This window comes from Camelus bactrianus, chromosome 26 (assembly GCF_048773025.1).
Source record: "Camelus bactrianus isolate YW-2024 breed Bactrian camel chromosome 26, ASM4877302v1, whole genome shotgun sequence".
NCBI lineage: Eukaryota > Metazoa > Chordata > Mammalia > Artiodactyla > Camelidae > Camelus > Camelus bactrianus.
The window spans coordinates 11,283,812-11,308,820 of NC_133564.1; the positions used below are offsets into that span (position 1 = coordinate 11,283,812).

At 39.2% G+C, this 25,009-nt stretch overlaps 1 long non-coding RNA gene across 1 annotated transcript; it reads right to left on the reverse strand.

The window, feature by feature from the left end:
• Window positions 1-7,416: 7,416 nt before the first annotated feature.
• On the reverse strand, window positions 7,417-24,736 carry LOC105067706 (uncharacterized). Its single transcript, XR_835185.3, has 3 exons — window positions 24,445-24,736; window positions 12,879-12,936; window positions 7,417-11,530 (listed from the first exon to the last, which is right to left on the reverse strand). It is a non-coding gene; the product is annotated as an uncharacterized LOC105067706 (long non-coding RNA).
• Between the last annotated feature and the right edge of the window lie 273 nt (window positions 24,737-25,009).

A 25,009-nucleotide genomic window follows, 5' to 3' on the forward strand; every position in this document is an offset into this window, starting at 1 on the left:
CTTTCTGAACCACCAAGTTCCATAATGAACTTGGATAATTTGTAAACAACAACATAGAGAAAAAGACATAGAGTGGGAATCCTTCATATCCCATCAGGATCCACATTTTACCTGCACGACTTATTTCCATATGTGATGCACATTATGTTTACTCAATCCCACTGCTTTAGGATGGATTCATTATACTGTTTTAACAAAGAGTATTTCAATTTAAGATGCACCTGCATGATGTGCACAAATATTCCTACATTCTGTAGTTGATCACTGCTCTGCTTCATTTCAGTACTAAAATTTTAATTCACATTAAGTATTTCTTAGTAAGCAGATCCAAAATGTTCACTTTGATTTGGTGTTTCTGCCCAATTTAGTAGAAAAAGAGAGGATGTAGAACAGTAAATCCTACTGGATTCATCAAATGGAGAGGACAGTAGGATCTCAGTTTCATTTATGCTGTCGTGTTGATGGATTAGCTTACATTATACATGGGCTACGTGCCAAATGATGTCTTTTGATTCTGATTCCAAGGAAAACAGCAGGGATCTTGAGCACTGAAAGTCCTGAAGGAGTTGTTATTTCTGGCCCTTTGATAGAAATAAAGGGAGACTCATGGCTAAAGAACATCAAAGTGTCAAAATCAACGTCACACGTAGTTCACTAGTCTGATGAGACATGAAGGGAAGAGTTAGAACTAGTTGTGATTCAATGGAGTCTGACGAAGTTCCTCTGTGTCCCATTAGCCAAAAGGCTTCTTTCTCTCTGCCTCAGGTACAGGGATGTCTGTGCAGTGAGGTCTGAGGTCAGCCTCATAGTCTCAGGCACCTTCCTGTAGCCTGGGAAAGTGGACAAGCATTTCTGAACACCCCAGGAAGTACACAGAAGTGGCTGAGCAGACACTCAGAGGGGCTGGCGTGGAGGCTGGGGAGCATGCGGAAACAAGGACACACAACTGGAGGCCACGGAGGGATGTCAGTATCAGCAGAAGATGTCAGTATCAGAGAAGAGGTGGCAGGACTGGGGCCAGTGCTCAAGGCCAGAGGGGCAGGTCTTGCAGGGGCCAGTGAGGGCACAGTGAGTCAGGACAGTCTGTCCTCCCACTTTAGGAACCCAGACCCCACCCCCGGAGAAAAGAATCAGAGATGAGAGGGGGAAGCTTCCTGAACCGATGGGAGCTACCCCAGAGTGATCAACCCTGGCCGCTAGAATTACCTTGAGTATACCAGGAAGGTTATTTCACTACCAAGCAGCGTTGGGGCTGCTTAAACACAAGCTAAGTTTAACGACAGAGAAATACATTTACATTTTTGCACACTTGCATGTGTGGCAATGTAAAATACCAGTGTTACACTTCACAATGTGCTACATGTGCAGAAAGCAGACTTTCCATTTCACAGTGAGCGATACAAAGTATTCCCTTTTATTAATCCAAGTATATACCAGTCTACAAGTTTACAACAGGAAATGGCATTTTGTTCTTTCAATTTTTTTTTTTTTAGAAAATATAGGATTTAGAACACAAATGCTCTTCTGTTCCTGTTTCTATTCTGTTGTCATTTAGCTGTGTTTAAATGAAAAGAAAAGAAAAGAAGGAGAGGTATCAAATATCTACTAATTCTGCATTTTTAAATATACTCTTTTATGGCACAATTCTTACTCTCACTGGTGATACTGATATGAAGGTCAGACTTACTGAGAGGTAGCATTCACTCTTTGAAGCATCACCCACATGTGTAAGTGGGGTCTTTGTCCACTAATGAGCGTTCTTTCATGTTACCGGTTTTGAAAGCCTTGGACTGTGAATGGACCGTCAATCAACTCACAGCTGCACTGAGGCCGTCAGACGGCCGTATCCATGGCGACATGCCAAAAATGGTGACACAAATTAATCCATTTGTGTGAAATTCTCAGTGAGAGTCCACTTTCATCTTTCAGAGACTCCTGTAGGAAGTTGGATGGTAATGTAAAATACGGAGCAAAAGCAAATGGTGATGGACTAGCCACAGGATGTGGCCCTGCAAACAGTGGGGCTTCTTTTCCTTTTTATCTGCCAGAGATGACAGAGAACAGCTGGGGATTTGATATTGCCACCGTAATGTTCTTTTAATAAAAGTTGTCTTAACTTAATGCTCACATGTAAGTTCTTTTTTTCACCTTCTCTCACCAATGCCATCTAATCAGACTTGACAATAAGTACAGTGACTTACACAGTGATACAAAATTAAAAAGTAATCTTTTATCTTGCTGTTTTATTGCTAACAGTATTTGTACAACATACAGTGTGAGAGATACCTCCAACATCAGATTTGGAATTGTTAGCTTACTCTCATCCGTGAACTGATGAAGCTAAGTCCTTGTTTTTTAGAAAAGCTAAAAAGAAATAAATCACTGAGTGTTTTCTTTGCCTTGTTAGAACCCTGTATTAGTCCTGCATCTAGACAAGTCTGCTTTTCAATTACATCTTAAAAAAATATTTTGCCTGGCATTAAGATGAATTTATGTAAATCCAAATTAAAAATTGTGTTGTCAAAAGTACTTGATGAGCTTTGAAGCAGGATAACTTTTCACAAACTGAATATATATGGCAGATACCGCCTTTTAATTTGGACTTTACATGCACTATTAAAAGATATTCAAATGAAACCAAAAAGTGATGTATTTTATGTTTTCTTGTTACTCCTTAGCTGGAAACCTGAGTTGCAGGTTTACATACAAAAATGAAAGGAATTACTCTCTATCGTGATGTTCTTAGCTTTTTCAAGTCATTCAACTCTTTGGGAATCTAATAAGAGCTTTAGACCCCTTGAAAAGTACACACCATGTATGCTGTACAAACTTGCATGCATTTTTAGGTGATCCATGGACCACAGATTAAGTGGATGTTGGTGAAATTAGTATCTAAAATTCCCTCTTGAACATTTAGGGCAATCTTCCAATTTCAGTAGTGACATAGGAGAGCATGGAAGTTGCAGCTTCCATACTTACAAGAAAACACTGAACAAACTGAAAATCAATGACTTTTCTTGAACCCATTAGAGAACTGAGGGCCTACTGCCACCCTGAAAGCCAGAGGGGTAAGTGAGTATTAGTCACAGCTGAGATCTGTAACAGCTAGGCCCTTAGGCTGATGCAACACTGGAGGGGAGCTTCTGATGAACTGCTGGAGGCCAAGACTAGACCAGCTTGAGTCTGGAAAACTCCTGGGGGCTGCAGTCTTAGGGGGTAACCAAACTTTCCTAGGTTTATTTTAGAAATTTCATCAAGTTCTCATGGTGAAGATCCAAAAACGTTCCCCTCCCAGTTCTGGCAGGGGGAGGAGCAAAGTAACCAATGTTAAATGCTCCCAGAGTATTCTGCATAGCAACTGCCTGTTCCCCAGGGGAAAAGGCTTTACCAGAGCCCTATCCCTATCCTGGCCGGACAGGACATTCCTCCCACCCTACCCTCGAGCCCTCTTGTCTTATGGAAGGTGGTAAAAACATCTGTGAGGGTCACAGCCCAGAGATACAGGCCGACTGAAAGACTGAGATTTTATCATCAGATTATAGAACGTTCCTCCCACACATCTGACACACTAATTGGGGTCCAGTACAATAACAGTGAATTACAGCGGAAAGAGTCGGAAGACACAGATGCTCTCTGAGGAAGACGACTTAGGGAAGCTCGAGGGCAAGCGAGGAAACAAAACAAGGACAACAGCTGCAGACTCGGCACCTTCAAGTACAGCAGTCACCCAAGAAAGCCCGAGTCCTAACCAGGTTAACGTAAATCCGCACACTAAAGGCTGACTTACCTCAGCTACTGTTATCCAATACAGGATGTCTACCCTTCAACAGAAAGTTAAAAGGCAGGATAAAAGGCAACAGAAGAACACCGTCTGAGGAAACAAAGCAATCACTGGATCCAGATGCAGACAGAATACAGGTGTTGGAATTACCGGGCAAGAAACGTCATAGAGTTCGTAAGTTAGGGGCTGTAATGGAAGAGGCACACAATATGCAAGAACAGCTTGGTAATGCAAGAAGATTGGAACCTAAGAAAGAATCAAATGGAAATGCTAGAAATAAAAACACTAACAGAAATGAAGGATATCTTTGGTAGGCTCAAAAATAGACTGGATACAGCCTGACAGAACAGCAAGAAGAGGGAGTAAATTCAAGACTTCAATGCCCCTCTTTCAGTAATGGATGGATCAAGCAGGTGAAAAAATCAGTAAGGATACAACCGTCCTGAACAGCCACAAGGCTAGCATTTCCCAAATATCAAAATGAGGTAAAGACATAAAAGAAAAGAAAACCAAAGACAAATACCTCTTACGAACACAAACGTAAAACAAACAAAATATTAGCAAGTTGAATCAACAATGCATAAAAATAATTGTACACCACAAACAAGTGAGATTTACTCCAGGCATGCAAGGCTGGCCCAAAGGTCAACATCAGTCATGTACCCTGCCACATCAATAGGCTAAAGAAGAAAATGCCTATGATCGTATTCTAAGAAGAAAAGCCTTTGAAAAAGAACCCAACACCCATTCATTATCAAATTTTTCAGTAAATAAAGAATTGAGGGGAACTTCAGCAACTTAATAAAGAACATCAACAAAAAATTCTGCAGCTACTTGATGGTGAAAAACTGGATTCTTTTCCCTAATACTAGGAATAAGACAACTGTGCTCTTCCTCACTCACTACTTCTGTTCAACATCATAACTGAAAATCCTGGTTACAGCATAATCCAAGGAAAGGAAATAAAATGTAGGCAGATTGGAAAAGAAGAAATGAACTGTTTTCATTTGTAGATGGCATAATTGTCTATGTAGGAAATCCCAAAGAACAGACAAATAAAAAAAAATCTCCTCAAACTAATAAATGAATACAGTAAGGTCACAGGATGCAAGGTTAATATACAGAAGTCAATGGTTCTCCTATATACTAGCAGTGAACAACTGGAATTTGAAATGAAAAATGATACACCTTACACTAGCACCCCCCCCCAAATGAAATACTTGTATAAAAACCTAGCAAAATATGTAGAGCATTTATAAAGGGAAAACAACACAACTCTGGTGGAAGGAATCAAAGGACATCTAAACATATAGAAAGATATTCTAAGTGTATGGACTGGAAAAGTCAAATTATGAAGATGGTGGTACTTCTGAAATTTATGAGGAAATACAATGCCATCCCAAACACAGTCTCAGCAAGCTATTTGGCATTTACTGTCAAGCTTACTCAAAAGTTTATATGGAAAGTGAGAAGACTTACACTGGCCAACAACACAACACTAAGAACAAAGAACAAAGTTGGAGGACTCACGTTACCCAGTTTCAAGACTTACTATAAAAGTAACAGCAATAAAAACAGCTAGCATTGGTAAAAAAATATACAGTTGATAAATGAGATATAATCAATTTATCTTTGACAAAGGAGCAAAAGCAATTCAATGAGCTTACAATGAAAAATTGCTTGTCCAGCAAGAAAATGAACCTAAATACAGACCACACACATTTCATAAAAATTAACTGAAAATATATCATAGATCTAAATAAAAAATGAATAAAACTTATGTAAGAAGACATAAGAGAAATTCTACATGACCTAGAATCTGGTGATGGTTTTCAGATACAACACCTAAAGCATGATCCGTGGAAGAAAAAATTAATACATTGGACTTCATTAAAATAAAATTTAAAAAGACCTTTTTATCTGTGAAAGAATTTGTTAAGAGAATGAGAAGACAAGCCAGAGACTGGGAGAAAATATTTGCAAAACACGCATCTGATAATTTGTATCCAAAATATACAAAGAATTCTTAAAACTGAACAATAAGAAAACAAACAACCCAATCAAAAAACGGGCAAATGATCTGAAAAGACATCTTAGCAAAGAAAATAGGCGAATGGAAATTAAGCATATGAAAAGATGCCAAAAATCATTTCTCATTAGACAAATTGCAAATTAAAATAACAAAAGGATGTTACTACACACCTATTCAGTATGGCTATCATCCAAAAAACTCAAAATACCAATTGCTGCTGCGATTGTGGGGCAACAGCAATTATGCATTGCTGGAGGGGAGGCAAAATGGTACAGATGTTCTGGAAGACAGCGTGGTGGTGTCATACAAAGGTAAACATGGTCTTACAAGGTCCAGCAATCATGCTCCTTGATTTGTCCAATTGATTTGAAAACTTACATCCTCACAAAAATCTGCACACGAATGCTCACAGCAGCGTAATTCATGATCAGCGAAGTCTGGAAACCAAGGTATCTCTTAAAAGGAGAATGGATAAACAAATTCTGGTACACCCATACAATGGAATATTATTCACCAATAAAAATAAATGAACTTTTAAGCCACGAAAAGATGTGAATAACTTAAATTCATATTACTAACTGGAAGAAGCCAGTCTACCTACTGTTTGATTCTAATCATATGACACTCTTTAAAAGGAAAAACTACGGAGATAATAAAAAGATCAGTGATTGCCAGAGGTTCCTGTGGGTGAGCGCTGAATAGAGGAAGCACAGGGAAGCACAGGGTTTTGTTTCTGGGGTGGTGACAACTCGGTGTAATGCTTTAATAGTGGGTACATAACACTATGCATTTGGCAAAGCTCACAGAACTTTACAGCAGAGAATGAACCTTAATGTGTGCTAATTTTACATCATCATTGTGGAAGTGGGGGAATCTCAGGATGAAGTGGGGAGTGTAACAAAATAATCTATGTGTGTGTGTGTGTATATATATGTATATATACATACACATATATATATGAAACATCCTTACTGAAGGGGTGGGACAAAGGTGCTGACCTAAGTTACTTTGGAAATGAACAGGGCCTGTAAGACTAAAAGCAAAAATGCAACTGCATACACGGACTGCAGCTGATAAAGTTGGTTCCCTTGGTGGGTGGGCTTAACAATTCAGATACTGTCATGCATGTGTATTGGAAATGAACAGTTAGAAAAATGGATGAAGAACTGTGTATGTTATCTTCACCTTTGGCCAAAATATCATCTCTCTCACTAGATTCCTTGTTTTCTATCATCTCCTGAGCCACACTTTATTTCAGATGCTAGGCATGCTTAATTTTAGAATCCGTAATCCTCAACTTATCAGCTAGGTTAAAATACTCCCACATCCCATGCTAAAAACAGTATTTTGCTTTGGGAATAGTTTTTAAATTTGTTTATGAAATTATTTGGTGATAAGATTTTATTTAAAATATAACCAGTTAATATTTTTGAGAAAACTTTATGGTTGCTTATTAGAAATTACATACGTATATAGGACTTAAAAGGGGGAAGAATCTGAGTCGCAATTTTTTTTCAATTTTTTTTTTTGCTTCTTCAATTTAGATTTACTCTTTGTAGGGTGACACAAAGTACTACATTAAATGTCACGTGTAAGAATGGTAAACTTTTTTTAAATTTTTTTATTGATTTATAATCATTTTACAATGTTGTGTCAAATTCCAGCGTAGAGCACAATTTTTCAGTTATACATGAACATGTATATATTCATTGTCACATTTTTTTCTCTGTGAGCTACCATAAGATCTTTTTTTAAATTTTTATTTATTTTTTATTTTTTAACATTTTTTATTGATTTATAATAATTTTATAATGTTGTGTCAAATTCCAGTGTATACCATAAGATCTTGTATATATTTCCCTGTGCTATACAGTATAATCTTGTTTATCTATTCTACAATTTTGAAATCTCAGTCTATCTCTTCCCACCCCCCGCCCCCTTGACAACCACAAGTTTATATTCTATGTCTGTGAGTCTATTTCTGTTTTGTATTTATGCTTTGTTTGTTTGTTTGTTTTTTAGATTCCACATATGAGCGATCTCATATGGTATTTTTCTTTTTCTTTCTGGCTTACTTCACTTAGAATGACATTCTCCAGGAGCATCCATGTTGCTGCAAATGGCGTTATGTTGTCGGTTTTTATGGCTGAGTAGTATTCCATTGTAGAAATATACCACTTCTTCTTTATCCAGTCCTCTGTTGATGGACATTTAGGCTGTTTCCATGTCTTGGCTATCGTAAATAATGCTGCTATGAACATTGGGGTGCAGGTGTCATCCTGAAGTAGGGTTCCTTCTGGATATATGCCCAGGAGCGGGATTCCTGGGTCATATGGTAAGTCTATTCCTAGTCTTTTGAGGAATCTCCATACTGTTTTCCACAGTGGCTGCACCAAACTGAATTCCCACCAGCAGTGCAGGAGGGTTCCCTTTTCTCCACAGCCTCTCCAGCATTTGTCATTTGTGAACTTTTGAATGTTGGCCATTCTGACTGGTGTAATGACATATTTAAAAAGAAACAATTTTAGTATATTATTTTTATAGACATTCATTACACACTTGTTAATTTTGTTGTTGCAGCATTCTTTCTCAGTAGACTTATAAGATTAGTACTACTTTTCGAATGAGAAAATGAAAACACATAACTCTCTTAAGACAGCACAGCTAAGAAGGAGCACAGCCAGCATCTGACACCAGGGAATCTGGTTCTGGAACTTTACTGGGATTGTGACCCTTTTCTGAATAGTCTAGGAACATTACTCTCTTGGTTTGTAGATAATTCTTGTGGGTCATGACCCCTGTGAATATGTGTTTGTTAACTAGGTGATTCTGCCCAAGTGTATTAAACTGAAGACCAGAGAACTCTGCTCGTGCAGAGTGTACCAGCTCTATGGTATTTCCTATATGGAATCTTTAGATAGATAAGGTAGACAGCAGTGTTAGCTAATGACACTCCATTGTTGAGAATTCTCAGAATTACTATACTTTTAATGTATGTTTTTAAAATTCTGAAGCAGCAGGATCTGCGTACCAGACACGTCCTTTCAAAGTCAACGCCTTTTGAGTGTGATTCCCTGGTGGATGGTCTTCTCTCATCGTGAAGGGTGCAAAGCATAATATTTCTGATAATACGAGTGTAAATCATTCATCAGTGCTGTTGCCACGTTTGGCGAAATGTGTGTTTTCCTTCTTTATTAACAGATGCTTCAGGTTTTGAGTTCCTTTATGTTTTGACTTTGACTGCCAGCAACTACACCCTGTTCATGCAACGTACAGGCTGTTTTTACTACTTCTGGCCCACATGTTGGTAATCTTTGGCTTTTGAAGTCACCCATGGCATTCTTCTTGCCTGTTATATTTATAACCTTTTGGAATCCACTTTCAAGAAAGAATGTTTGTTGTCAAGGTATCTGTCATGCTCTACTACAGCTGCCTTATAATGAATTCCCAAGAGCCACAAAACCTGACTGTGATGTCTTCATGCAGGTAGGTAATCAGTGAGAATTAAATATGGCTCTTATTTATTTCTCCTTATTTTTATACTGTCAAATTGAAAGCAGTAGTTATGAAGGTTTATTAAATTTACTAAGTGTTGTATTAAATAATTTAAATGTAAAGGTAGATTATCTGCCTGTGAGACTTCTGACGGTATGGACAGGAAGGATGATACGGACAGTGGGGTCAAATACAAAATTGTAGTTCTTACCAGCTTACCCATTCTTTTATCCCTTATTGTTCTCACTGCTAAACAGATAAATTCTCTGTAAAATATGCCCTGAGAAAATGTAAACAACTCAGCTATTACAGGGAAGTCAGCAGAGACATCAGGCATTGATTGGATGGAGAGATAACTCAAGAAGGGTTATCTGAGTTCAGGGAGTGACTGAAACATCACTTTTTAATTTTCACAAAGGGTGATCAGGATAAAAGGCATCCTGGCAGGAATCTGTGCAGAAATCAGTCCTTCAATTGAATCCAAAAGTGATTTGGTGAAAACTATAGAGGGTGGAATGTTTCACCGGGTTTTGACGGGAGAGTTTTCTTAGAACTCACTGAACGTAGTGAGTAAGAAGTCATCTAATTCTTACTACCGTCTAATTCCATCTCCCAGCCTGCCAGTTGCTCCCTTTCTAGAATGTTTATTGTATCTCCTTTCAGTCCACCTCCCATGCTAGGAAGTATAAAAACTTAGCACAAACAATACACAACTCCGGGGCTTCGAAGCTGTTTAGTTCAGGGCATTCACTAGTTTTAGCTCATGTGCAAGTGGTCATTAAGGTACAGCCGAAGAAATGGAAAAAATAAACTTTAGTGGAAGCATCTCAAAACATCGTAGAGGTGCAGCAGTTAAGAGTTCAGGGTTTCAGTCCATTAAACACTGTTCCAGCTATTTGATTTTAGGTACTAAAGCCTAAAATTAATTCTCCTCCCCAGTGAGAAAGGGGAACAGTGCTTTCATCTGCTTATTCTGTGCTGAGAGCTTCGTAATACGTCAACATCCGTGCTATGAAAAACTTAGGTAAAACAGCGTCACTGATTACAGTGACTGTACCCACTGCCTCTTCTACATGGGCTTCATGGAAAAATGAAAACTGTCCATGTATATAGCTACCGCCTCAGATGGCGCAAGACTGCCGCGTGCACAGCTACACACAGCCTAGATTAGAGCCCTTCAAGGGACAAATAGTTCAAAATCAGCAAGGCAACCGAAACATCGCCTGTCTTTGGAGCTCTTCACCCGGGAATCCCCTCAGTAATGCAGGATTACAATGCAGTTCTCTCTCGCCCCAAACCCTAAAGATGCCAGCATTCCTTCCCCCATCTTAGGCACGTTTCATTCTCCCTGCCTTGTGAATTGCTGTCTGCCCCGTCTGCTCTGGTCAGTGGACACCTGATGACTGCACGTACATAAATGATAGATTCCAGATCAGTCCTCTTCATCTGATTGTTCTTCCATTCTTCCAGCTATTGAAGCTCAGATAAAGCCAACTGAAGTCTGCTCAGCTGAACTCAAGAGTCTCCTTTTTCAATCAGTGTAGATGTTGATAGAAAGACAGATGTGTCCATTCTTCTGTGCTTTGGGTTATTTGAACCATAAAGTGAAAAATGTTTAAGCGTTTTAATACAGCACCTCCTCCAAGGAAGCTTAATGTAAGTCTGCATTTCTCAAAATGTACGTGAACAACTTTACTGTTGTCTTAACAGAATATATCATCCAGATGCAGTCCCTTCAGTGCGCATTTGCTTGTTCCTCTCCTTAAATCTTCTCCCTCACGTCAGGCAACAGCCTGGGGTATTTTTTAAGGAACTTTCCCGCTTGAGGTCACTAGAATATCTCTGCAGCCTTTCTTTCCAGGGTCCGCTCTGCCTCTCCGGAGGTGAGGCTGGCGGGGATAGACGCTATGGGTGAGCTCGCAGGTTTTGGAAGGTGTGTTCAAATCAAGAGGCTGATAGGATTTCCTGCATCTGGGGCAGGAGACGCTGGCAGGCAGGTGGAGGAAATCAGAAGCAACGCAGCTCATGACCTTGGCCAAGCTTGCGCGAGACCCGCGTTGTCACCATGGCGCTCCACTGTGATGCATGTTGGGCAGGCCTGGGGTTGGCACGTCATCACCTCCACCTGGGTGGACGGTTTTAAATCTTGGGCGTGGTGAGACTTTGATCTTGACAAGTGACTGCCACTTACGACAGCCTTGTCCACAGGAAAGATGCTGACTCTATGGAGACAGAGAGCAGAAATCAAGCCTTCACAGAACAGAGGCTTAGTGAGGTTTTAGTTTTAGGTGACTAGTGCCAAGCTTAGGTAAGCAGGGCCGGGTGAGCTGTAACAAAGTCCGTCCCGCGTGCAGAGTCAAGAAAGGGGCTGTGAAGGATAAGACACTGGCTTCCAGGCCCTGTACGGTGGCTCTCAAGCCAGGCCCCACCACGTGCTCTCAAATTAAACGTAGAGAGTGAACTGCACACGCGGGAGGAGTCATCTCTAGAACAGGTTTTCTAGGTCTAAGCTGTAACAGCCAGAGGCGGTGCAAACGGCCGCTGCGGTCCAGGTCTGAAAAACACTGTGACACTAATATCATTGGGGTGCCAGAAACATCTGGTTCGGAGGAGACGGAAATCAAGCAATTTTTAATGGAATGGATGGAAAAGAAAGGTACCTTGAATACGACTGGTGACTACACTGCCTCTTTTGCAGATTTCTAAACTTTTCAAGAAGGCAGCAATGCCTTGCTTCCCTCCAGAGGGAAGGCACTAAGCGTAAGTAGGTTTCACCCCCAGAAGTGGTAAAGGCAGACGGCCAAACTTTGCCTCTTGCTCAGAGAGTCCTTCCTATAAAATTCACAGATCTTCGATTCTGGGCGACTGGCCTAGAAGGATTGGCTTCCTGGAAAAGCTTAAGTTAGATTTTCCCCATAGATCCTCCCTCATGCAGAGCCCAGAGAGGTCCTTACCTACAGTAAGTATGAGATTTGGCTGAGATATTTAACAACAAAATTTCCTGGGTCCTGGGAGTATGATTTTTCTTCGGATAATTGTGTTTGAGTCTGAGGATTATCTTATGTCATGAACGTAGTGGGTGTCAGGTGATGTCTCTGATAATCTCATGCATAATTGTGAGAGTCACATTCTCCACATTTAAATTACTCTTTAAACATTTCTACTTTTTTTATTCAGTACTATGTTTTTTGATCTTGCTTAGTATACACCTAATTTTAAAAGAGGCGAATTCTAATATTCCTCCATTAATTATGATGTTTGTGGAGGTTTGGGGTTTGTGGCTGTATCATTTGTGGTCCTCTGGGGCAGACCATAGATTCTATCTAGCCAATTTAAGCAGGAAAGGGTTCAGTAAAACATATTATCTACAAGAAAGTCAGACACCTGGGCTTGGCTACTGATTAACTGGGAGCAGACCAGCCTGGGAAACGTCCAACCACAGCACAGCACCACTGCGGCTGCCTGCCACCCAGTACCCAGGTCTTCTGGGACCGGACGCTCTGAGACCTGCCTCCGCTGCCCCGGAAGAACCTGACCGCCACCACCACCAGCAAGTCTCTACCATTTTACCTCCATTCTCCTGTAATACATCTGTGTAGCAGAAGCCAGGTCCCACGCAGAACTCCAGCTGTAATAAAAGTACAGAAAATACAGCTTTTAGCTGTCTGATCCTTAGCTGAATTCTACCAGAGGGTATTTAAATGGGCACTGAGTCAATTTTCCATATCCACCACGAGTTCAGAAGTATTAATATAAGCACTTTTCTATTACTAATTTGTGAAAGAGCTTTTGAAAAATTACGGACGCCTGCAGAGATTTCACAGATGCTTTGCATGCACTCAGCCTCAAGGTCTCTTGTCTGACTTTGTTATTTGCTGAGTCTTTATGTGAGGAAGAGCAAGAATGAGGGCACAGACGCGGACGCCGGACCCTGCCCCACTTTAGCTCCTCAGTTGCCCAGCTAAGCATGGACTCTGGGCCCCAAAGAGAGGGAAATGATTAGACAATCCATTTTCTGAAGGCACATCGAGTCACAAGGCAAGTTAACTGGAATGAAATATTGAAATGTTCTGAAATTATCTGTCACCGTACATGGTTATTCTCTGACACGGTGAGTTACATGGAGAGGATTTCTGATGGTGAAGCATTGTCATGCCACGTTCTTGGGGCAAACTCTATTTAAGAAATTAAATAATAGTTAATATCTCCTGCTTCCTTTCCATGTTTTCTTATGAACTCTTCATAAACATCACTGTAAAGAGTTACATTTTAGTTATTTCTGATTTTTGCTCTTACAAATAACACTTTAATATAATTTTGGAACAAAAGTAAAACTATGGGATGCCAAATTGTTTTTTGAAAGAGTTGTACCAAATTGCTCCCACCAACAGTGAGGGGGAGTGCCGCACCTTTAACCACACTGGGTATTTCATTAAACATAGGAATAAAAATCTTCGCTAATTTTCAGGGAAAGAATCAGTATCTAGTTGCTAAAATTTCCATTCTGATTATTAATGAGATTAAAGATTTTCCCAAATTTTGGAAAGTCCATATTATCTTTTTCCTCTTTTTAAGAAAAATTTTATTAAAATCTTATATGCATGCAGAGCAGTGCTGACTTATTATCCATCTATATGTACAACACTATACCCAGCGACAGCAAAATACACGTTTTTCACAAGAGCACGTGAATCATTTTCCAGGATCAGCAAATACACCGTAAAACAAGGCTCAAGAAAGTAGAGTGTTATACTTAGGAAATGACAGCTGTATCATTTATTCTTTAAAATCGATATACTTCTCCCTTGCCATTAGAAGGCTTATTTATATTACAGAAATGAGTTCCCTTCCACTGCAAAGATACCTTCTATCTTATTTTAAAACCAAAATTCTAGTTTAATGACAGTGTCACCTAGCTGAGAATACTAAACTTCAGTTTGGTTCTTTGGGATTAGTTTTATTAGCTGATTTTTGTTTTGAGCCCTCAGGAGCCATTTTAAATGTTACTGTCTTTTGAACATACAACTCTTCACTAAGTATTATTTTTGTATTTCGGAACTGTTTAGAGAAAGTCGTTGTCTTGTATCCTGAGTGTCTGAGAATGCCATCCAATTTAGAAGGCACACCTAAATCCAAGAAACAATCAAATGACTGATTTTTGCCCCTACTCACTGTGACTAAGAGGGAGTGCTTTCATCTTCACAATGAGAGGAAATCTCATTTCTTTGGAAAAGATTTCCAGTGTTATCTCTACTCACATTGCTTAAGAAGAAATTATAATAGCAAATTATTTTGTTTTAAAAGTAAGGATGAGTTGATGTTATGAACAATTGTCTTGTTTTTTTTTTGTTTTTTTTTGTTTTTTGTTTTTTTTTAGGATCTCTGAGTCAACGTTGTTAAGGGCAGATTTATTTTAAATGGCCATGTGACCAGCAAAGCTTGAAAAATTCTCAGCAACGTGTCCGTGGAGTGTTTATAACGTCCATTTCACATCTCATCTTCATACTCCATTGCAGAGTTAAAATTTGTGACTAATTACTTTCATTATCTGAATTCACGAGCATGGTTTTCTTGTTTAAAATTCAAAGCAGCTTGATTACTTTTGTTTTTCTCAAGACTCAAAAGAAAAAGCATGTTCATATGCTAGATGCTCCATAAAAAGGGTATTTTCTTGTAATGAACTGAATTAATAGGTTTAAGAAACTATGATAACAGAGAAGACAATTCCCAGTTGGGTGACTTATGCCAAAATGCCAATACCTAACAGGTTCCTATAAAAATGTGCTTTTTCCTCCAGAATTCATCACAGATAGACATCAGTTACTGGCATATTCATATATACAGAAATATTTTTGCCTGATTTGGCCACAGTGAAATTTGTCAAATAGAAAAAAATTGTATTTATTGTTATAAATAGGACTATATTTTGACAAAGGAATTTAAAACAAGAAGAGAGGAATTATGCAAACAAGCAAAGATAAAGTTAACTCCAGAAAGAATAATGTCATGAAAACAGTAATTCAACAGTTTAAAGCAGTGATAGGTTGTTACATATACCTACAGAGAAATGTGGGGGGGACACAAGCAAGCTCAAGCTGGTTAGTTAGATTAGAAGTAGTAAGAGGACATTTGGTTGTGTTACATGAATAACATGATGGAAACAGTCACTTTCAACAGGTTGTGAAAACGGACCACCTCTTACACTTGTGCTTGATTAAAGCAGAAAATGGGCCCAGATAAATTTATGAATTGTACTTTACGTCCTCCCTGTCGTGTAAGTCCTTCTCCTTTTAGTTTCCTTAGTTGACGAGTATTACAGAAAAGAGGGAAGTTAAAGGGGTGCACCTTAGCACGCCAGAAGAAGGAAGAGCAGAGCATCTTTAAAGATGACTTTCTGTGTTACTGAGTTTCTAGCTTCATGTTCTCCTGCGGACTTTTTTCTCTTCTCTCATTATCCTTTTACAACTTCCATACTCAAAGAAAAGAGGCAAAATGATGGAGGCCTCTTTGGTGGTCTCCTTCTACACACAAGGACGGTTAAGCCATACGCAGCGGTGAAGTGAGTTTGTGCCTCGTGAAATTGTGTTTCCCCCAATTACAAAGACTGCTGAAAGCAATGAACCCTTTTGTCTTACCTGTAAATGCTCAGAAGTTTATTCAGTTTTTATGTGTCGAATGGTTATTTATGTGAACACTTCATAAAAGACAGCCTAGGGTTAGTGGGGATTCCAGGAGGGAGAACACCTGCGTTCTGACCCCAGTCTCCTACTGGGCACCCGATGAGACATGGGGGAATCTGGATGCCTCCCAGGAACCTGGCTTTGACCACCCGAATGGGGTCTGCTGTCCTCACAGGATTTTTATGGGATCAAGTTCGATCATTTGAGCATGCGCTTGGAAGACCTGACAGACACCGGAGAAGACAGGGCGTTTCTACTGTTTACCAGACATTCTGGTTGTCTCATTGTCATGTTACGTTTTCTAAATTGTCCTTTCTTGTTCAGCGTTTCCCTTAAAGATGTCCCAGTCCCAAGACCAACACTGCTCTGAAGTCCAGTGGTTTGCGTGTATAAATCATTGTGTTTATCAAATCTAGTGAGACACAGGTTTAATTAAAAAAAGAAGAAAGCTTACTGCTTAAAAGCAACTGTAAATTATAACTTGCCAGCAGATCAATCCACCCTCTTTTTACTTTCCTGTTGGTTATTCAACTGAAGGAATCTGCTGTAAATTATTAGAAATAACAATAAATAATAATGAAAATGCTCATTATCTTTTAGTCAGGACTTTCAGCGTGCCAGACATTTTCGATGTTCTCTGCGTGTTTTCTCCTCCAGTTCTCACAACAGTCCCATGAAATATCACCCCCACTTTCTAGGATGTAATGAGCTTCCACATAGGCTTATGTTCTTGCCACTGGCTCAAATTAACAAGCCTAAAACCTGGAAGTTTTAGGAGCAGGGAGAGATTATTCATTGTTTTTGATTCCTTTCCCTGACTTTATTTTACTGTTTTAATTCTCCAGGCACTCTCTTCCTGAATGGGAGAGTTAGCACCAACACTTGACCTTCAACAAAAAACCCTGCTTCCACAGGCACAATCCAACTCAAACTTATGCAGCAACTGGCATGGTTGATATTTGCACTGAACAAAAATTAAAGAATAATATTCAGTTTCCTAATAGTGCTAGTGTACCTAAAGATAATTCCTCTTACAGGAAACAGTAACTGTTAAGTATGGGAATTTAAAAAAACGTAACCTGGATTTCTTCTTTATGGAGGCACCAGGACTTGTAAAGGCAATCCTACAATGCAACAAATATAAATGTAGCTAGTATGAAGGAAAAGAAAATCAAATACCAGCAAAATTTTTAAAGTTTAAAATTAGATATATTTGCAACACTTTTTTTCTTGCAAGCAGTATCGGAAAATTGTACTAAATTCATGGCTAATAACACTGAAATCTAAAAAAAAATCTTTAAGCCTAAAGATATACGTTCTTCAAGAATATGGATGGCACTAATCATTCTAAAGCTTGACATTTTGCAGGTGGACAGAATGAAACAGCACTTGTCATTCTGGAGTAACTATATCAGAAATATTAGGAAAAATGTTTTTTAGGGTCATTAGCATTCAGAAGTAAAAATTCAAAAGAAAGCTATTTAAACAGTTATGTTTGTACCATGAAGTATTCTTACATAACATTTCCATTTACATTATTACATATTTTGGTTCCTAAACTAAAAGAATTTTAAGCATTCATCTCAAACTTCATTACACTGAAATCTTTGTAGTATTTTTTTCTTTAAAAGTTTAAAATGTTTTTCACTGCTTGCCAAAGTAGGAATTACAAAGCCCCCTTTTAAATTTTTTACTTTGTTTTCCAGCCAATATTCTCTGGAATTGCTCCCAGAATATTTATCAGAAATTAAGCATTTGTAATATGAGCGATATGGCCATTAGGCACAATTAGTCTTTTTTTTGCTAGAGAAAATTTTGTTTAGGGCATCAAATATAGATAAATCACACCATAATACAGATGGTAATTTTTATCAGTACCCAGAAGACCAGGCAATGAAGCAACTCAATGCAGTTTGGGCTTTAGGATATTATTCATGTTGAAAAGCCAGGTTGGCTGGAAATAGATGAGACCCCAGGTAGTGCTGCTTCTCATTCATTATAATAACATTATGCAATTTCTTCATTCTACAGTTCTATTAGATTGCTGGGGAGGGCTCACAATTCAAGGTGCAAAGCAGGAATAAGCACTTTCATTGCCATCTGTGGACGAAGCTGAGGGAGGAGTAATACATTGTGCATCATGTGAGAACAATTATTCTGCAGGACATCAGACTCCAGATTCTCAGATTTGGGACGAAAGGACTTGGTATGGCGTGTGTCACACGAGGCAGAAATACGACACCTTTTCAAAGCCCCGTCGTATGAGACTTGCTGCTTACCTGACTGGCTGTCTGTTCTGGGCTTTAGAAGTCTGATCACAATTTTCCGTTGAGATCCAAATGTCTACATCTAAATCTATCAGGAGGGGCTCTTTAACTCAGCACCCTCTAAAGACAGCAAGAATTAATAAGCTCAGATTCTATCTTAGCTCTGCTACAAATTACCTTCGTACTCTGCGTGGGTCACTTGGCCTTTCTGTTCCTCCCATTTCCTGAGACCTTATTCTAATGGACAGCAGTGAGGTGCTCATTATCTGCCATCAGATTGAACCCACTGTTCGCTTCCTTCAGAGTGTATTCAAGAATGGCACAGTACAGGGCTGAGGGCAGGGTGTGGGGCGAGCAACCTGTCACATGTGGACTCTGGTCCCTGTTCCACAGCTAGCTGTGGAAGCTTGATTTCTTTCTTTGAAAATGAAGCGGTTAGACTGGCTGGTATCTAAGATTCCTCCCCCGTCTCTAAAACATCAGTGCTAGTATATATAATCCATCAATTGCCACACGCATGATACCCTAGAACTATTTCAGGGTCCTTAAGTCTAATTTTTTACAATGCCAGGGAACTGGACATTTATTTATTTTGGGGGTAGAAGCAGGAATGTTCTATTTTTAGTTTTTGGAAGTCGTATCTCTTAGCTTTTACACAGAGCAGGCAAAGCTAGGAGAGCTTTTAGTTAAGGAAGTGGCTCCTGTGGGGGTTCATGGGGACCTCAGGGTGGAAGAGGAGTTACATTTGAGTGGGACAATAGATAACATTGTTTTGAGATGAACTATCCTCTTGTCCAGTACACTTCTGTCCCTTAGACTTTGAAATGGAGATAAAAGTAAGGCATCAGAGGTCCTAGTAAAAAGAACAGGATGAAATTTTCTATTACAGTTCTTGAAGGGCAACCCACTATAGCCAGAAGGTTCTGAAACAACTCAGGGTGTAGTGCAGGCCGTGGATCAACCACCTTCTCATCCTTGGCTCCTTGGACCGCAAGCATTCGATGACCAAGTCTCTTATTTCTGAACATTGTGAAATTAGGTAATAGTAAGATAAAGAAGTTATCTTTTGAAAACACTACTAACAGCATGCAGTATAGCATTTGCTATCTTAATTCCATAATTACAAATTTTAGTAATTTGTATTAAACTAGAGTCTGCCAAAAATATCCCAAATTTTGAATCCCTTTTTGGGATTCTGATGAGCTGATTTTCCAATATGGCATTTCCTGCGGACAGCTGAATGAATTCAGTGTGGGTGGGATGGCCCAGTTGGTAAGAAAATGGAGCTGAGACCCAGTTGGTGGGTCTGGTTTCTGCGTCCATGGAGGACGGACTGTGGATGGTGATTTGGTCCTTAGCCACATTATGCATCTCCCAGATGCTCTGGCCCACAAAGGAATGAGGTAAAAGAGTGTGGACTGATCGTGAAACCCTGTCCCACTCCTGGGAAAGCAGTCAGAATTCCTACTATGGGTCAACGTAGTATTTGACCAACAATGCGTTTGAAATTCCAAACCTGGGGGTACTCTATGTTCACTGTATTCAAAGTTGCTGATGGAGTCCAGAGTCTGTTAAAACATAAAAAGCATGTGGTTTATATTTTAAAGACAGAAGACAGTGTATTTAGTTGGCATGTTTGAATTTTTTTTTCCTTAGAGAGTTTCCCTGTTAAATGGGCTGTTGCAATGGCAGAACAGCGTGTGCAGGCAAGCTACATATGGAACTTCGTATTTCTGAATTAGCTGTAAGAAAGCATACAGTTCTCTCCAGGCCTTCCAGCATGGTTCCTTCCAAATTCTGGGCCTCCCAAAATGACAGATTATGCATGAAGGCTACCATCACCTTATCTAGTTCAGTTCAGTGAAAAAAAACAAAAACAAACAAACAAAAAAACTCAGTAACTTTGCTGTTCAATATACTGAGTAGATGCTGTGGGAAAACAGGTCACCATTCATGAGTTCCATTATGGTGAGGGAGGTGGGCTTGGATAAATTAAAGGTAATAAAAAGCAGACCTGGATAACAAGGGACATGGAGGTACAAGGGAAGAGAGATCACTTCCAACTGGGGAAGCTGTAGAGGGCTTCCTGCAGAAGTCTTTCAAATTTTACAGAATGGGTGATTCTTGCTTCCTTCTTCCCTGCCTTCCTTTCTCTATTCATTTGTTCAACAAATATTTCTGAATTCCTACCCACCAGTTGTGGTGGTAGGTGCTACACTAAAGGATCATACAATCTTGTGGTGGGGATGGATTTTAAGCAGATTATCACATTAGTTAATATGAATTGATATAAGTGTTTTGAGGACAAGAATTGGTCTATCTGAGCTCATAAGCAGCCATGTGAGCTATACCACAATTATCTAAACTATGCTGCTGAAATAGGATACTCTTATCTGGTGGAAACAGTGGATTCTTTTAGAGGAGCCTCATACTTTGAGTGGGTTTTGTGAGAGTGGGTCACAGGATAGTTAAGTAATGCATGCCTCTAAGCTTCCTTTCCTGCAATAACTTTTTTCCTCCAAAAGGTTAAGATCTTATCCTTCTTCTTCAGATTTGCACATCTCAACATCAGTGATACATGATACTGCTGTGCCCATAATTTTCCTCTCACCTGTTGATACATAAAAATTTATTTTCATGGCACATTCTTGAATTTTGGAGCTGCAGTGCCATTTTCTTGCTTGCCTTGTTATAGTTTTGACATCTAATCTCTTATCATTTTTAATATAACATCTTATTTTATGCTTTATGGTATCAATGCTCATAACTCACTTTTATTTTGCTATTAAGATTTAAATAACTTCCTGTCCACTGAACCTCTATTCAAGCACACCGTTACATTAATTAGTTACAGCACCACGTATGGTATTCAACACATAAGCATGTATGAAACAGAACCACACGTGTATATGCTGTGCCCTCCCAATCAGATTAACCTTTGAGGGTAGGAGCCATGCTCTTAATCCTTTTGTAATCTCCCAGTGTCCAGCACGCGAAATCAGGAAATCCTAGTTGAACTGAGCTGAAATACTTCTGTATCAGAGCTTTGCAGGATTTACTTTGGGGCAGCTTTCTCAGCTTTCAAGTGTAAATGAGAGCTTAAATGACTATGAAAGAAATTATCTTAAATTAAAATCAAATAAAAATGTCAATAAACTTTCCAAGTTTCCAATTTTGTTCAAGAGTTTTAAAGGAAAAAATTTGAGTTGCCCATTCTCAACTGCTAAGTTGTCATAAGGAAAGATATTTGAATAAAACAGTGAGTTGGTATAGTCATATACTATATATTTTGAATGAAACGCAGTTACTTGAATTTTGAAAATGGTTTAAATGGGTGAGAAAGATATAAAATGGTGAACTACTATGCTTTTGTAGCAACTAAGTTCAGTGTGTTACAATGGTTATAAAAATACACCATGTGAAGGTATCAATCTGCCCCCTCATTTTCCTGACAGAATGTGTGCATAGTCTTCATTTCTAAAGCTATTACCCAAAGATAAAAGCCTGAGATTGAAAACTGTCAGCTCAACCACTTGGTCTTCTAATACCTCAGTATGATAGTTTATTGAAAATTACTATGGGGAAAACTCAATCATCCTATGAGTGACATTATTTATACTTAACTTAGCCAACTGATTTAGCGATGTTGTGGAGTGAACATTTAATGATACATCTATATTTCAGTTGGTAAAAAGACTGAAGTTTTATATGGGAAAAAAATCACTTGGAGTGTACAGAGCCTTAGCCCACACTATGCAATTTGGTTTGTATAACACTATGTTTCTAGGTACCAAATTTTCTGGTTAACTAAAACCACACAAAATAAAATGTGCTAAAATCATATTAAATTCCTTGGAGTTTTCCTTTTTGGTTTCCACTTTAAGCACATGCTAATCCTTCCGCCACATGCCTTTCTGCTCCCTAATTCCTGGCACTTCCATGCTGACTCTTCCTTAGGAAAAACATCTCCTTCTTAAATGAAGTTAACTCAGATTCTGCTTGCAATGGAAACTAGTCTCATCATGGAAGGAACATTACAAGATATGGAGGGTTCAGAGCATTTTGCAAGCCTCAGGATTGAAGATATGAGAAGGGTCGGTGAGAAGAAACTCTGGCAGATATGCTATGGTAAGGATGCAGCTTTATCTTATGGGAATGGGGAGCCAAAGAAGTGGAGGTAACCTGCATTAACTTGAAAATCATTTGGTAATGTGTACATGATTTAAATGTACATATTTTGGCTGTGGGTTTGATATTTTCAGTTTGAGTCTTATAAAAATGTGTAATATTTCAATTATTCTTCAGTTTGTACTTCTCCTTTTAAAAATTTTTTGGAAAAAAAAAAAACCAAGAAAATTAAGTAATTCTTTTTCTCCTGCAATTCATAGGTCAGCATTTTTCAAAACATTAGTGTTCGTTGGAGTAAATGCCATAATGCAAAAAAAAAAAAAAAACACTTTCTGTATAAATATCACAAAAAATCCCAAACTCTGGTCCTCTTAAGACCTGAAACAGCACAGAAAATTAGTGTAGAATGAAGTTTAGAGTGAAAACTATAGTGTGTTCCATCTTGCTGCAGTAATTTGTTTTGCCAGGTGCGATGGTAGGTAAATGAACATACCTTCCCTTGACTGTGCCTGCAAAACAAGGGATATGACCACTGCTCACCAGATTGTTATCTCAAAATGAGATAATAGGTTGTTGATTCAAAGTCAGAAAGTCAATCAGGCTAATCTCAATACCAGACCTGAAATAATTAAATCTCTCCTTTGTATAGGAGCTCATATTTGGCTGATGAATTGGTTTTAATCTTTTTCATACTTTATTTGCCCTTGATTATGGCTATCTGGGCAGTAATAAATGGCTTCACTAAACAGGTAGCTAATTAAATAACTACCTAGATACCAATAAACAGTTGAACATAGAAACCAAAGATGCTTAATAGAATTTAAATAAAGGTAGAGCTAACGTCATGGTTTCTAGTTTCTTGCCAAACGTTAATGACTTCTTTTATATAAACAACTGAGATTGTACTACAGCCATTTTGAGATTGGGGAAAAAATTAACAGAGGTGCTGAATGGTCACCTTACAGGCAAAACTATCAGAGGTGGCTGGCATTTATACAGAATCTACCCTGACACCATTTCTAGCTTCTTTTTAAATTTGAATGATATCTCACTTTTTGGAATTAACTGATAAATGTCCAACTGCATCCACTGGGCTACTAGTTACTAACATATTACTGACTGTGTTCTTAAGAACTGGGATGCACTGATAAGTTAGCTTCTTCCCACAACTCCCCCCCCACCCAACTCCCACCACCAGAGACTCCCTCTCACCAGCAAGAACTGTTTTATCTCTATTTCTAACTGCTATCTCAAGGCTAAATCCTTAGCTTGGTTTCTGTCTCAAGTAGATGCACATTGGTTAATTCATTTATTTATTCATTCACTTAGTAATGAAATTAACCCACAAATAAATGGAAGTGGTAGCAGGAGAGGAGGAGTTGCAACTGATAACTCCGTGCCCTCAAAGAGCTTCTGATTGGTGGGAAGCTGTTAATTGTGAACATGCAGCTTAAGTGCTTAAACTCAGATCTTATGTCTAAGCTCAGTTTAACAGGACGTGGCTGTGGGGCTATGTCTCAGAAAGAGTAGCATCCATGATGTACTTTGACCAGAGTTAACAGTCTAGGAAAGGGGTGGAGGGGAAGGAGGTTATTGCTGATGCTGGAGGAGGAAGAAGAGACCAGATAATGAAGGAACTTTACTGCCAACCTCCTGAGGCTGAATTTTATCCTGAAAACTAGTTCAGAGCTTGGGAGGAGTAGCCTAAAGGACTTCTAGTAACGGCACAATCAGGTTTGAACTTTAGAATGATCTGAAAACCTGTTAAATGAGTATTAGCTGACAATTCTAAGACTGATGGATTGATCACTTCCTTTGCCCACGACCTAGCTCCACTATTCTCGTCAGCTACGTCTCCCAGCACCACCTCAGATGCTTCCAGGTCTCTACTTCAAGGACCCAAACACTAGTGATTTTTAATCAGGACCCATAATCTACTGATTCCAACAGCTTTTCACCCCCTCCTCACCACTCAGAGCTTCTCACTTCCACCCCTGCCCAGTTTAAATCATGTGATAAAGCCATCCCCTCCCCTCCCCACCATCTGAAATAATTACAAACCTGCTTAAGTCCCCTCTCGTTTAAACTTGCATCCAGGCTGTTGAAGAAAGACATGGAGCATGGTTGGCTAGTCTCACTTTACATCGGTGATCTTTTATGCTGCCTGGAAATCCTATTTTATTCTTTTTCTACCACTGCAAAAATAAAAACCACCAGAAAAGAACCTCCGTGGTCCCACCCACATCCGCCAACCTACTCGGCTCTGCAGCCGTCAGCTGCTGCTCCTGTCTTGACGGATGAGTTGTCTCCTCCTAAGTCAACCCGTTCCTTGTGCACTGCATTCTATCGCTTTGCTCTCAGAGTCATTGCTCCGGAAATCTCTCCCCTCCCTCTCCACAGAACTAGGTTTTCTCTCTGCTGGACCATTTCCACCAGCGCACAAACATCCTATACTACCCTCCGGAGTGAAAAAGTAACTTGGCATTGATCTCGCCTTCACCCCTAGCTATCTTTCACGTTCTGTTCCCTTTTACTGAAGAATCTCCCCCCAAAGCTGTCTGTTTGTGTTGTCCCCCTTTTCCCTCCTCCCTTTCTATCCTGAACTCATTCCCATTAAATCCGCACC